This window comes from Gossypium hirsutum, chromosome A13 (assembly GCF_007990345.1).
Source record: "Gossypium hirsutum isolate 1008001.06 chromosome A13, Gossypium_hirsutum_v2.1, whole genome shotgun sequence".
NCBI lineage: Eukaryota > Viridiplantae > Streptophyta > Magnoliopsida > Malvales > Malvaceae > Gossypium > Gossypium hirsutum.
Window position 1 is genome coordinate 95,670,523 of NC_053436.1, and position 13,235 is coordinate 95,683,757.

The window sequence follows — 13,235 nt, forward strand, 5'->3', positions numbered from 1 at the left end:
TAGTGCGTTGATAGAAAGGTGGAGACCCGAGACACACACATTTCATCTTCCATGTGGAGAGTGCACTATCACTTTGGAAGACATGCATTTGTAATTAGGATTGCCTGTGGACGGGAACGCAGTCACTGGGTCCGTTCATTCTGCTGATTGGGGAGCGGTATGCTACGAGCTTTTGGGTGCTATTCCGAACAATATTAACGGAGGTCGAATCGAGATAGGCTGGTTACAAGACACATTTCCAGAGCCGGATGATGATTCTACCGAACTAGAAAAAATTTGATATGCTAGAGCATACATTCTTCAAATAATTGGAGGTTATCTGATGCCGGACTTGTCACGAAACCTTGTACATCTGAGATGGCTGCTGAAACTCGTTGATTTTAGAGCAGCTGGTGAATTTAGTTGGGGGTCTGCCATGTTGGCAACACTGTACCGGGAGATGTGCGGGGCTACGCGACCTAATAAAGCGAAAATCGAAAGTTGCCTATCACTACTGCAATCATGGGCACGGTTTCGCTTTCCATTTTTACGTCATCGAATGGACCATCCATATACATTCCCACTCATAACGAGGTAAATTTTATATTAGATTTTACAATTATTACGTAGATTTAAAATATAATCGCATGCTAAAAATTTATTTAATTAGGTGGAACCATTCGGCAAGTTATGCTCGATTACCTACCTGTCTTGAAGACATACGGCTTCTATTAGATCAACGATCTGAAGCATAAGTAAGTATTAAATATATATATATACATACATAATAAAATAGTGGATTCGTATTTAGTATTTAGTATTTAGTATTTAGTATTTTTTATTTAACTAATATTTCCATCATTTTTATATAGTTTCAATGGACACCATACGAGGATCCGGCAATTCGGGCAGTAATTCCGGATGAATACTTGCAAAATCCGAATGCTTGGCACGTGAAGGTCCTATTGGTCAACTTTGCTATTGTGGAGATGCACCAATCAGACTGACTATTACCGCAATTTGAATTCCGACAACCGATTCCTGTGGCATCTGAGGTGTTGGATGATCATCACAAAATCGACTTACGGCAATTGTGTACAGATTGGCCGAGATTCTGGTCACACTATATCCAAATGTGGAAAGATCGGTATGATTATATACCTACACGGGAACCGATCATCGTTCCAGAGTTGGCGTGCGTACCGGAATACATGCCATGGTTTAGGATCTATGGCAAGCCATATTTACTGTCAGAAGAGGAAAGACAGCGGCAATTGCGTGTCCAAAGGGAACGACATGGCCCTTTAAATCCTAGAAGAAGAGACGACGACGCAGGCCCATCAACAGCCCCCACATAATCACCCGGCCCAGCAACAGGACCTACACAGTCACCGGGCCCAATAGTTCAACCGTCGACACCCACAGCACAGCCTCTTCAGATGATGCCAGGTACGTATCCTAGCCCTTTTATGTATCCTAGCCCTTTTATGTTTCCTTTTTCTAGTCCTATGGTAGGTTGGAATGCATGGCCCGGTTCATCTCCATTTCCGATTACTCCGAGTGGACCACTGATCTATAGGTAGCCGTCGCATGAGGGATCACAGGAGGGGCTATCAGGGAGCTCTTCTTTTTACCAATCCCCATCACCTTATAGGTTTCAAACACCTCCGCCATTAATGATGCAAACACCTCCACAGTCACTATTCTATCAAGGCGGGTCATCCTCCCAACACCCACAACCAGAATCCTCGCCGGAGCAAGCACAACCCCCGCCAGAAGCTGGACAAAGGAGGAATCCAATGCGTAACCGTCGACGACCTCCATGTGGCACTGAATCCGACCGACACAGACATTGATTTTTATTTTAATATATTTGTACAAACATTTTGAATCTTTTTATATTATTTCATATAATTAGATAAAAGGTTGTTTTAAATAAAATAATTGTAATTTACTTTTATATTTTTAATAAAATGGAAATTATTTTAAATAAGGCAACATTTTGAACATTTTTATATTATTTCATGTAATTAGATAAAATGTTGTTTTAAATAAAGTAATTATAATTTACTTTTATATTTTTTAATAAAATGAAAATTATTTTAAATAAAGCAACATTTTGAATATTTTTATATTATTTCATGTAATAAAATATAAATAATACAACATATTGACAATTACAACAACTATCAACTATTGCGATTTGGACATGATCTACTTGTATGGCCTGGGTTCCTACACCATCCACATAACTTCTGTTGATTGGTTATTTCTTGGATATCCATATTGTTGCGTATTCTAGTCAAGTAAGGTCGACCATTTGGTTTACGCCGCAACTCTCTATCCGGTAACAGCTTAAACGGAGCAAGCGATACAGAGGGCCACTTTCGCTCATCTGGTACCGGTGGGAATATGTGTCTCCACATGTTGTACATGTATTCCAATTTGTACACGTCGTCGACATAGCTTATGGGATCCAGACGAAGATTTTGACAAGCTGTAATTACATGAGCGCAGGATAACGAAGTGCGTCAAACCTCCCACAATCGCAAGTCCTATTTCTTAAGTGTACACGATATTGCCCGCTAGTAATACCTTGGTGCGGTTTGTCAAACTCTATCACACGAAACCATAAGTTGTCTCGATCGTGACACACTGTGTGCATAGTGTTTTCCCGTGCATTCGCCTTGTTAATTTCTTGCAATACCTTTGCGCACCATACATGGCCTCCCTACATTTGGCCTGCATAACTCGCTGCTCGTTTCAAAAATAGTGCCGCTAAACGTAAATATGTCTCTCACACAACTGATGTTATCAGTAAATGACGTGTTCCTTTTAGAACAAAATTTATATATTCGGCCAGGTTTGAGGTCATGTGACCATATCGTAAGCCGCCGTCGTATGCTTGTGTCCACTGTTCGAAAGGTATATTACATAGGTAGTCATGGCCCTCTTCGTTAACTGAACGGAAAACTGCCAACATCTCATGAAAACGGTCCTTACTTATCTCATACCCTGCTAATAGAAGTTGATAGCGAAAATTACATACCACTTTTCCATTTAAAATAAATTCAATATTCCAAACAAAATTATATTAATAAAGATAAAGTTAAATACCCATGTTGGTTACTTGTCGTTTTTCAGTTGTAGAATGAAATTACCCGTGGTAGTTGGATGCAAAGTGCCTTAGGCAATACCGATGGTGTGTGTGATGCCACATGCTTCCCTGTCGCGCAATTGCAGCTAGTATTCCGGTGCCCCGATCTGATATGACATAGATATTAGGTTGGGGGCAAACATGCCTCCTTAGCCTAGAAAGAAAGAAATCCCAGTCATCAGCTGACTCCCCTGGTGTTATTGCAAACGCAATTGGAAGGATTCTCTCACTGCCATCCTATGCCACAACTAGCAATAGCCGATAGGTATATCTACCGTACATAAAGGTACCGTCAATTTGTACCAATGGCTTACAATATGCAAATGCGTCTCGGCATTGCTTAAAGCTCCAGAAGAGACGCTTAAATACTTGGCATCCACGGAGTAATCGGTCGTTGTAGTATGCAAGTTCTGTTTGAAGGTCTGTTATGCAATCTGGGACGTATCTCTCTAGCACTTGACACCACTGCCATATTTCATTATATGAAGCGTCCCACCCACTATGCATCTTCTCCAAAGCCTTCTGCTTAGCTATCCAAGCCTTGCGGTAAGAGGGCGTGTACCCCATTTGGTTATGAATATTGGAAATTAAGACTAGCATTGAAGTCCTAGGATCTGCCTTCACCATGGGTAATATTAAGCTAGCTAACATAGCTGAATCCATCTTGGGATGATCTTATGAAATACCTGTCAACAAAGTACGTTAAATAATGTAACATTACATAATAACAGTATTATTCAAAAACCTTAAATACTGTACCTGCAGTACATGTATGTGGACCTTTATACTTTTTTATCTCCCATAACCCTGTTATTTTCCTCAACGAGGAGTAGATTTTCCATGAACAACTTCCGTCTTGCACTGCACACTTCGCCTCAAACTTATCAGATTTAGATTTAACCACGTGGTAGTTAACACCGTTATTGATGCTATGTTGTTTCAATGCACCAAGAAAACTATCCTTATTGGAAAAATCCTTACCAACTTCAAATTCATTCGAATCCAATAACGAACTTGTATGATCACGTGTTCTGTGTGGTAGATCTGGAAACTCCAATGTATCATCTGCAGATAGATCAACATTATGCATGTGAGCTAGAGGCGAGTATGCCCTGAATCGTGGATCTTCTTCTTCATCTGAACCCCCTTCAACATCTTCAGGTTCAGTTGGAATAGGCTCCGGTTCAGAAAATAATCCAACTTCTGTACCATCGCTGCCGGGCTCTCGAGGTGGATCCACATCGGACTCATCATCTAACCCACCATCATCTATGATGTATGAGGTCCCCTCACCAGTGGACGTCATTGGGAGTACATCATCCCTTCTTCTGGGCATTTCATAACGTCCCCAATTAGATGTAGATTGCCAAGCACTATAAGTTGATGCCGTTCCCCAGTACGTATTTCCAGCATCAAACATCGACCCACCTAGGTGCATGTCCCATCCACTAACAGAGTGTCGTGCAGGGGTTGTGTATTCCATACTGCTACAAAAAACTGGCGGTTCCGTGTTATGTAACCCACTAACGGAGTGTCAGGCAGGGGTCGTGTATTCCTCTCAAACAGCAGCCGTAAATGTATCATTTGGCAATGCAAATTGTACATATAACTCAATATATGGTGCTCCACTAGTAAGATGAGTCTGCACCATTGCCTCCAAGCTACGAGCACCTTTGATGTCGAACGAGTCATATGTTACTGGATCAATAGAAGCATAAAATCGATACCTAATAGACAATACTTTCATTGGCGTCGTTCCGAATATTTTACGCCTAATCCTTTTACGATGTTCTGTCAAATTTATGTTCTGGTTAAAAACCAGTCGTATTGTATTCTCCGAAAAAAAACAACACCGTTCTCGGTGTGACGAACCTCACCATCATAGTAAATAACAGCACTAATGCGTTCACTCATCTTTAATTTTTATCCTTCTTAGCCTCTCTTTTTTTTTTGCTGTAAGTTATGCAACCTGAGAACAAAATTTGGCTCATTTATAGCCCAAGTTATTTCAGAAACCACTGTAGCAAAAGAGCTTCCACGTGGGAGATTCTTTCAGTACTTTTGCTGAAAATGCATCCTGCTTGAAGCGTTTTTGACACTATTTATGCAGACACATCTTCTCAAAATTATTTTTTCAGAGACCACTGTAGCAAAAGAGCATCCACGTGGGAGCTTCTTCCAGTAATTTTGCTGAAAATGCATCCTGCTTGAAGCGTTTTTACCACTATTTGCGCAGACACGTCTTCTTAAAATTATTTTTTCAGAGACTACTGTAGCAAAAGAGCGCCCACGTAGAAGCTTCTTTCAGTACTTTTGCTGACAATTCATCCTGCTTGAAGCGTTTTTTACACTATTTGCACAGACACGTCTTCTCAAAATTATTTTTTCAGATACTACTGTAGCAAAATAGCGTGCACGTGAGAGCTTCTTTCAGTACTTTTGCTGACAATGCATCTTGCTTGAAGCGTTTTCGACACTATTTGTGCAGACACGTCTTCTCAAATTTATTTTTTCAGAAACTACTGTAGCAAAAGAGCGTCTACGTAGAAGCTTTTTTAGATTAACAAATAATTTAATTAAGTTACCCTAAACCCCAGACCCTAATTTATTTAATTTTTTTCTTAAATGCCCTAAAATCCTAAACCCTAAAATCCTAATCTATTTTTTTAAAATTTATAATTAATTTACTCAAGTAACCCTAAACCCTAATTTATTTGATTTTTTCCTTAAAAACCATAAACACTAGACCATAATTTAATTTTTTTAAAATTAGTAATTAATTTAATTAACAAACACTAAACCTTAATTTATTTAATTTTTTTCCCTTAAAACCCTAAAATTTAAAAACCCAAAATTCTCAAAACCCTAACCCTAATTGCAGAAAACCCTAATAAAAACACAGGGAAAACATTTCCTCAAGGAAGCGCTTTGCCTACATGGATAGAAAGCGCGCCTTCAAGGAAGCGTTTTCTGTCCACGTAGGCAAAGCGCTTCCTTGAGGAAGCGTTTTCCTGCTTTTTCCCCTGACAACGCGCTGACGTGGACGCGTTTTGTAAAAACTGGCCCATTCCGGTTAATAATTTCTGACCTGGCCCATTTCGGTAAATTTAAAAAAACGGGGCTTTTATTGGTAATTTGCCCAATTTATTTAGAATATTTTTGGTCTCAATAAGTTAATAAAAGCTATTTAGTTATGAAAATATTTAGTATATTAGTAAAGTTTTTAGATTCCACAAGTAAGGTTAGAGGGTAATAAGTATTTTCTAGGAATATAGTAAAATTTTAAAAAAATAAATATTTAAAAAAAAAGAAACACATATAAATTTTTTAAGGCTACTTGTGAAAAAAAGTATTTTACCAATGTACCAAATACTAACTCTTTAATTGTTACTTTAAGAAGTTTTTTATACTTAATATGATTTTTCATTAAATTCAAAAGATATGTTATTTATGTTTTTCCTTTTAATATTATAATAATTAATATCATTAGACACAAAATCATCTATACTATATATTAAGTACTTAATTAAGTTGGTATCACAAGTCAACAAAATATAAACTCAGTTGGATAATGGCTAAAATATCAATATTTTATAAAGTAAATTATATTATTTTGAGGGTGTTTTTATTGTTTTATATAAAAAAATCTATTCATATAACAAATATTTTTTTGAAAAGTAATCCATTTGATTTTATAGAAATGGGCCTGAAAACAAACAAGTCCAGAACAAAAAAATCCAGAACCAAAACATATGAAGTCTGATTCAAAACAAAACAAAACAACAAAACCAAAAAAAGCAAAACAAAATAAAAAATATCTGAAACATAAATCACTAAATTAAAAAAACTCTAGAATCTTCACCAAACAGACTTGTTCTAGAAAAACCATAGAGAAGACCAAATAGCGATGAAATCTTCCCCTTCAGCGAAATCGCTGAGAAGGAGATTGAGGCCTACTTTGCCAGACAAATCGTAAAGTCCTCAATCCGAAAACAAAAAGCAAAAGCTATTGACTATGGTGGTCAGTGGGAGCGACAATTAGAAATTGCTAAATTAGAAGCTTTCACCGGTGCATCCTCTACCCAAAAAAGTCTTCTAGCCTCCGCATACATTCCTCTGCCATTGCATGCACCACGGAGTTGCCTTCACGCGCGACGAATTGAAAACGACACGCCGAGAACCTCCTTGCCCAAGCCTTCAAATCCCATGTAAGCGGTTGAGTTTCTGAGTAGTCTTCCTAGTTTGTGTTGATGTTGTTGATAACCAGTCTTCAGCCGCTTTTAAATATAACATATCTGAAGCCCATCTCCAACGCAAACTGGACACCATGTAACAAAGCGGTTGCTTCAGCCAAAGCCACGGACCCTACGAGGTGATGGACTCGGAAATCTGAACCCATGATGTTACCCTCTTCATTTCTGATGATAAAACCCGATATTGCATTTTAGCTTGCAGCCGAGAAACTAACATCAGTGTTTACTTTTACTCAACCTGATGAAGGGGGTTCTAGTAGATCATATCTCTAAGTCTGGGATGTTGAAGATTCGATGACAGCTCTCTATATTCCATACCAAAACCCCTGATGAAGGTAACTACTTCGTCCGCACTCTGTGTTATTTTCTCATGTATAAGTTTGTTATGAGAGTACCAAATAGTCCAAATTAATATTACAATTTCTTCTTTCCTGCTACTGGTTGGATTTTCAAATAGCCAATTTAACCATTCATTAAAACTGAAATTTGCAACTAAAATCAGCCACTAATAGTTTAATTTCATCCACACTTGTTTAGCTAAAGAAAAAATATGAGCTAAATGGATATTAGATTCATTGTAATCACGACAACGTAAACAATGATTATCGACTATAATTTTTGGAAGGGCAAATTCTCAAAATTTGGAGTGAAATTTTGAACAAATTTCCACACTAAAATCTTGATTTTTGCTAGACATTGTAAGTTCTAAATCTATTTATACAACTTTCACTCCAACACATCAACATTTTGAGACTCAATGAGGGTTATGTAGCCACTCTTGACTGAATAAATCCCTGATTTTTCATGAAACTAAATCAACTTATCATGTTGATCATTTAAAGGAATAGGAATACTTACAATTCGCTGCACTTTATCATCATTAAAAATCCCACAAATTAAATCATTATTCCACGATTTGGACCCTGGGAATCTTAAGTCACTAACTCGATTCAACTCTGCCACTGAAGTTGTGATGATCTTTTCGTTTCGATCCCTTAGTAACCAGTAGTCCTACCAAATTGAAAAAGAAAGTCCCGATCCCATCCTCCATTGAAGGCCCGATTATAATAGGGCTTTGAGCACCAAATATTGCTTCATATTAGAGATGGGTTTGAACCTAGTGAAGCCTCAAGAAAATTTGAATCCCGATAATACTTTGCACGGATTAGTCTCGTCGTTAAAAGGGTAGGATTTTCCATCAATCTCTATTTTTTCTTCACTAATAATGTAATGTTGAATTTTGATAGATCCCTAAAGCCCATCCCTCCATCATTCTTTGGCACACAGAGATCTTTCCACGAGCACTAATGTAAACCAGCCTTGCTAGCATTTTTCTGCCACCAGGACCTAGCAATAATTGCTTTTAATTCTTTGCAAAAAGAAATAGGAAATAGAAAGCAAGACATTGCGTGCATAGGAATAGCTTGCAAAACTACTTTAATTAGAACTTTCTTACCCCCGATAGCTAACATTCGTGAACTCTAACTTGACACCCGTTTAATCATCTTCTCTTTCAGATATTTAAACATAATCATTTTATTTCTAGCCAAAATTGAAGGAAGGCTTAGATATCTTTTGGGATTGATGCTTGAGTTAACCCCCTAAGTTCTACACATATTTTTTTTATATTTTCTTGATTCACATTGGTGCTAAAAAAATTACCCGATTTTTCATAGTTTATTAGTTGGCCTAAATTGCTAGCATATGTTTCCAGAATCTCCTTTAGAACCCGAGCTCTTTCCAATGTTGCCTCTCAAAATATGAGACTATCATCTGCAAGCAGCAGGTGGGTGATAAGCGGGGCGTATCGATTTTTACGGACACCTTTGAGACTACTTGTAACACCCCTAACCCCTCTTCGTCGTCGGATTAGGGTCACGGGTGTTACTAACACGTCATACAATTAATCAGTCATAATTACACATATATATACTAGCCATTAACAATATAATATACAAGGGCAGGTCACAAACAATCAGATCATATCATACTAGAAATTATACAATCGAATAATGATCTATGCTATACAATGCTAAACTTGGTCTTCCACTGTCTACACTCTTATCACTATTTATATATTGCTAAACTTAGTCTTCCACTGTCACATTCTTATCACTATTTATCCCTTATTGAATGTCAGAATTCGGATACATATAAGATTATTCCAATTATTAGCATCAGAGTATTGGTCCATACTCCGTCTACAATTATCTTTTAATTTATCTTCCATGATGTTAGTGGAATGCACTAAATCTATGCTTGTTGACCCACCCCAATATAGAATAAAAATTACTCTTACAGCCCCTATTTCGAGTCTACAAGACTTAAAAGTAGTTTAGAAACAGGCAGAGACTAATTTGAAATAATTCTGAAAGTTTAGGAAATAATTATAAAAATTTTAATTTTAGGGTCACACACCCGTGTGGCCAGGCTGTGTAACTCTCTGACTTGGGTCACAAGCCCATGTGTGTTACCCGTGTGTGAAACATGCTCATGTGTGTTGCACGTGTGTGACATACGCCCGTGTGGCCAGGCAATATGCACCCAAAAGTACCTTAAAACTCAAGTTTATCATTTCCTACTTACTTGGGCACTAAGCAACTCAATTACTAATCATTTAACCTATTCAAAACAAATTAAACATGTCCAAAATACACCAAATTCATCACCTAATATGCCTAACCAATATACCCTCATTGGTACCACATTTTATATGTTCAAATACGTCAACAACACATCAAACATTCAAGACTTCATTTCATATCACATTTACCATATTTGAAATAACTTTCAACTTCTAAAGTTACCAAATATGAAATTAAGCACATACCAAGCATTATGCTAAACTACCAAACTTTAAACTATCACATACCAAAATATAAACTAGGCTAACATGCCAACATAGCCTCAACCACAACTATATACACATTTGACCATTATTTCACTAGCAACTAAGTCAACAACATCTTATAAACAATATCAACAAAAGACTCCTTAGGTACATACCATTACAAAATTAAATATCACCATACTTGAACTCGGGATTTGTGATTTGATGCTGAGTTGGCAATAATTCGAACAGTACCTAGCCTGTGCACAGAAAATAAAATCGCACGCTGAGTAAAACTAAGTGGTATTTCTATAATCCGAATAATATAAACTTGATATAAGTATTTAACATGCAATATGCAACAAGTAAGCTATGTTTAAAAGATTCAATTCAATAATATAATTCTTGCTCATTCCTTATTCATATCTACTAAGATTTCACATATCCAAATATATATATCAATAGAATTTCATTTAGCATTTGAATACATCATCTCATGCAATGGTATGATTAATATCTTTAATCAGTACTTGAATTCATTCAAGTTTCACATATCAATTCATCATTTCATATCTCATTTCTCATCTCATAATCATTTCTCATATTTGCCATTTCAATATTTTCTCATCTCATATTCATTTCTCATCTTTGCCGTTTCAATATCAATCACATAAATTATTATTTTGTTTTCCCCTATTAACACGACACGGACTTGGATGGATACACGGATCCAACCAATACATCATTTTGTCACCCAGTGCCTTATCAGATAAATCCGAAGTAATAATTGTGCCCAGCGCTATATAAATTGACATCTAGTGTCTCATTGGTTAAACTGAAGCAAATTGGCACCCAGTGCCTCTTCGACTCGAGGTCGAAGTAATCCCTAAACTCTTTCTATCCTATGGTATGCCATTTATATTCGACTCAGCCCAATATAGTTAATAGGGATTCATTTCACTTTTCAATACAACCAATGTCTCAATTTCATGAATGTATATCATCACATATAAGCATATATTCAATTTGATAAAAATCACATTTTTCTCAATACACATATACTCATAATCAATATATTTAATAATATACAAAATCAATCCATTTCATTTCAATTAAAAATTTAGTTCAATTCCCAAGTACCAAAGTACTCACCTCAAATGCTTACCATATGTAAACAATTATATGTGCAATAATCTACTATTTAATTTGGATTATAGAAACACAAACCGTAAATTTCAAGCTATTTGATGTCGAGTTAGCTACAGAATAAAACAATTGATTCACATTAATATTACACATTTCAACTTCACATTAAATTTCAATATTCACACTATATTTTGCGTATTCTTTAATTTAGTCCCTAAACCGAGACTAATTTTAACCTTCACATTTAACTTCATATTTTTATACTAATTTCACTCTAGACCACATTTAGCTTACTATTTTCCAATTTGACCCATTAATTTTTAATTTTTTACAATTTAGTCCCTATTGCTCAAAATCAACAATTAGTTCCACAATTTAGTCCTTTTCAACTTCTAACTTAAAAATCTAACTATTTAATACCTAACACTTAAATTATTCAACAATGTTGACATCTAAAATCTTGAGCAATACTAAAAATTATAATATGGGTCAGGTAGCCCTAAGTACCGGGATTCCAAAAACGTAAAAATTACAAGTATATGGACTAAATTGTACTAACCAATTTAAGCTTGAACCCCAAATTTCCTAGCTGTGAGTGAGCCTTCTTCTATTCTTTTCTTTCTTTTCTAATTGTATGTAATAAAGAATGAATCTTCTCTTTCTTTTGTTTTTATTATTATAACTATTATTATTTCTTATTATATAATATACATACATTTTATACAATTTATTTATTATAACATATATACATATTATATTAACATAATATATAATATATTTATACATGCCATAAATGTTCGTTATAACCATCCACTTTAAATTAAATAAGGGCATAATTGCTTCTTTAGTCCTTTTAATTTATTTCAACAAATAATTTAACTTTTAAAACTTACGCGATTTAGTCCATCTACCTTAATAACTCTTAATTTCATGAAATTTACTAATCAAAAAATTTAATTAGCTACTAAACTAACCTCATAAATATTTTTTAAAATATTTACAGGTTGGGTTTACAAAAATAGAGTCCCAAAAATACAATTTTTGACATCCCTGACTATCAGGTCGTTACACTACCATTAACAGATGCCCTCTTTAAGAGAACTGATAGACCTTCGCTACAAATAAGGAAAAAGTAAGCGCTAAACGGATCGCCTTGTTTAAGCCCTCGAGAAGGTGTAATTATATCTCCTAGCTCCCCATTTAGAACAACATAATGAGAGGCAGTTTCAACACATCGCATAATTTTCTTGACCCATACTTTAGAAAAACCTATTCTTCAAAGAATTTCCCTTAGAAAAGGCTATTCCACTATGTCATACGCCTTATTCATGTCGAGTTTCAACATAAAAGATCCGGTTTTGCCATACCTTCTCTTTGACATGGAGTGAAGTATTTCATAGGTTGCCAATATATTCTCGAAAATAACCCTTCTTGGCACGAATGCACTTTGGGCTTCATCAGTACACAAGTAAAGAACATTTTGAAATCTGTTTACTAACATTTTTGCCGCAATTTTATACAGAATGTTACAAAGACTAATGGACCTAAATTCAGTCATGAAACGAGGATTACTAACCTTTAGGATTAGAACAATTTGGGTTTGATTTATTTTTGCTATATCCTAAGTGCCATTTAAAATATCAATACAATAATCTGCTACCTCCTTCCAGACGATATGCCAAAATATTTGATAAAACACAACACCCAAACCATCCTCCCCAGAGGCCATCAACAGGGCCATGTTCTTTAGTGCCAAACATACTTCTTCACAGGAGAACACCCAAAAGAGCTCATCATTCATCTCGTGGGTAATGCAAGGCGCAACATCATCCAAAATATTTTTGGCATTTTCTACTCCTTTTGATGTAAA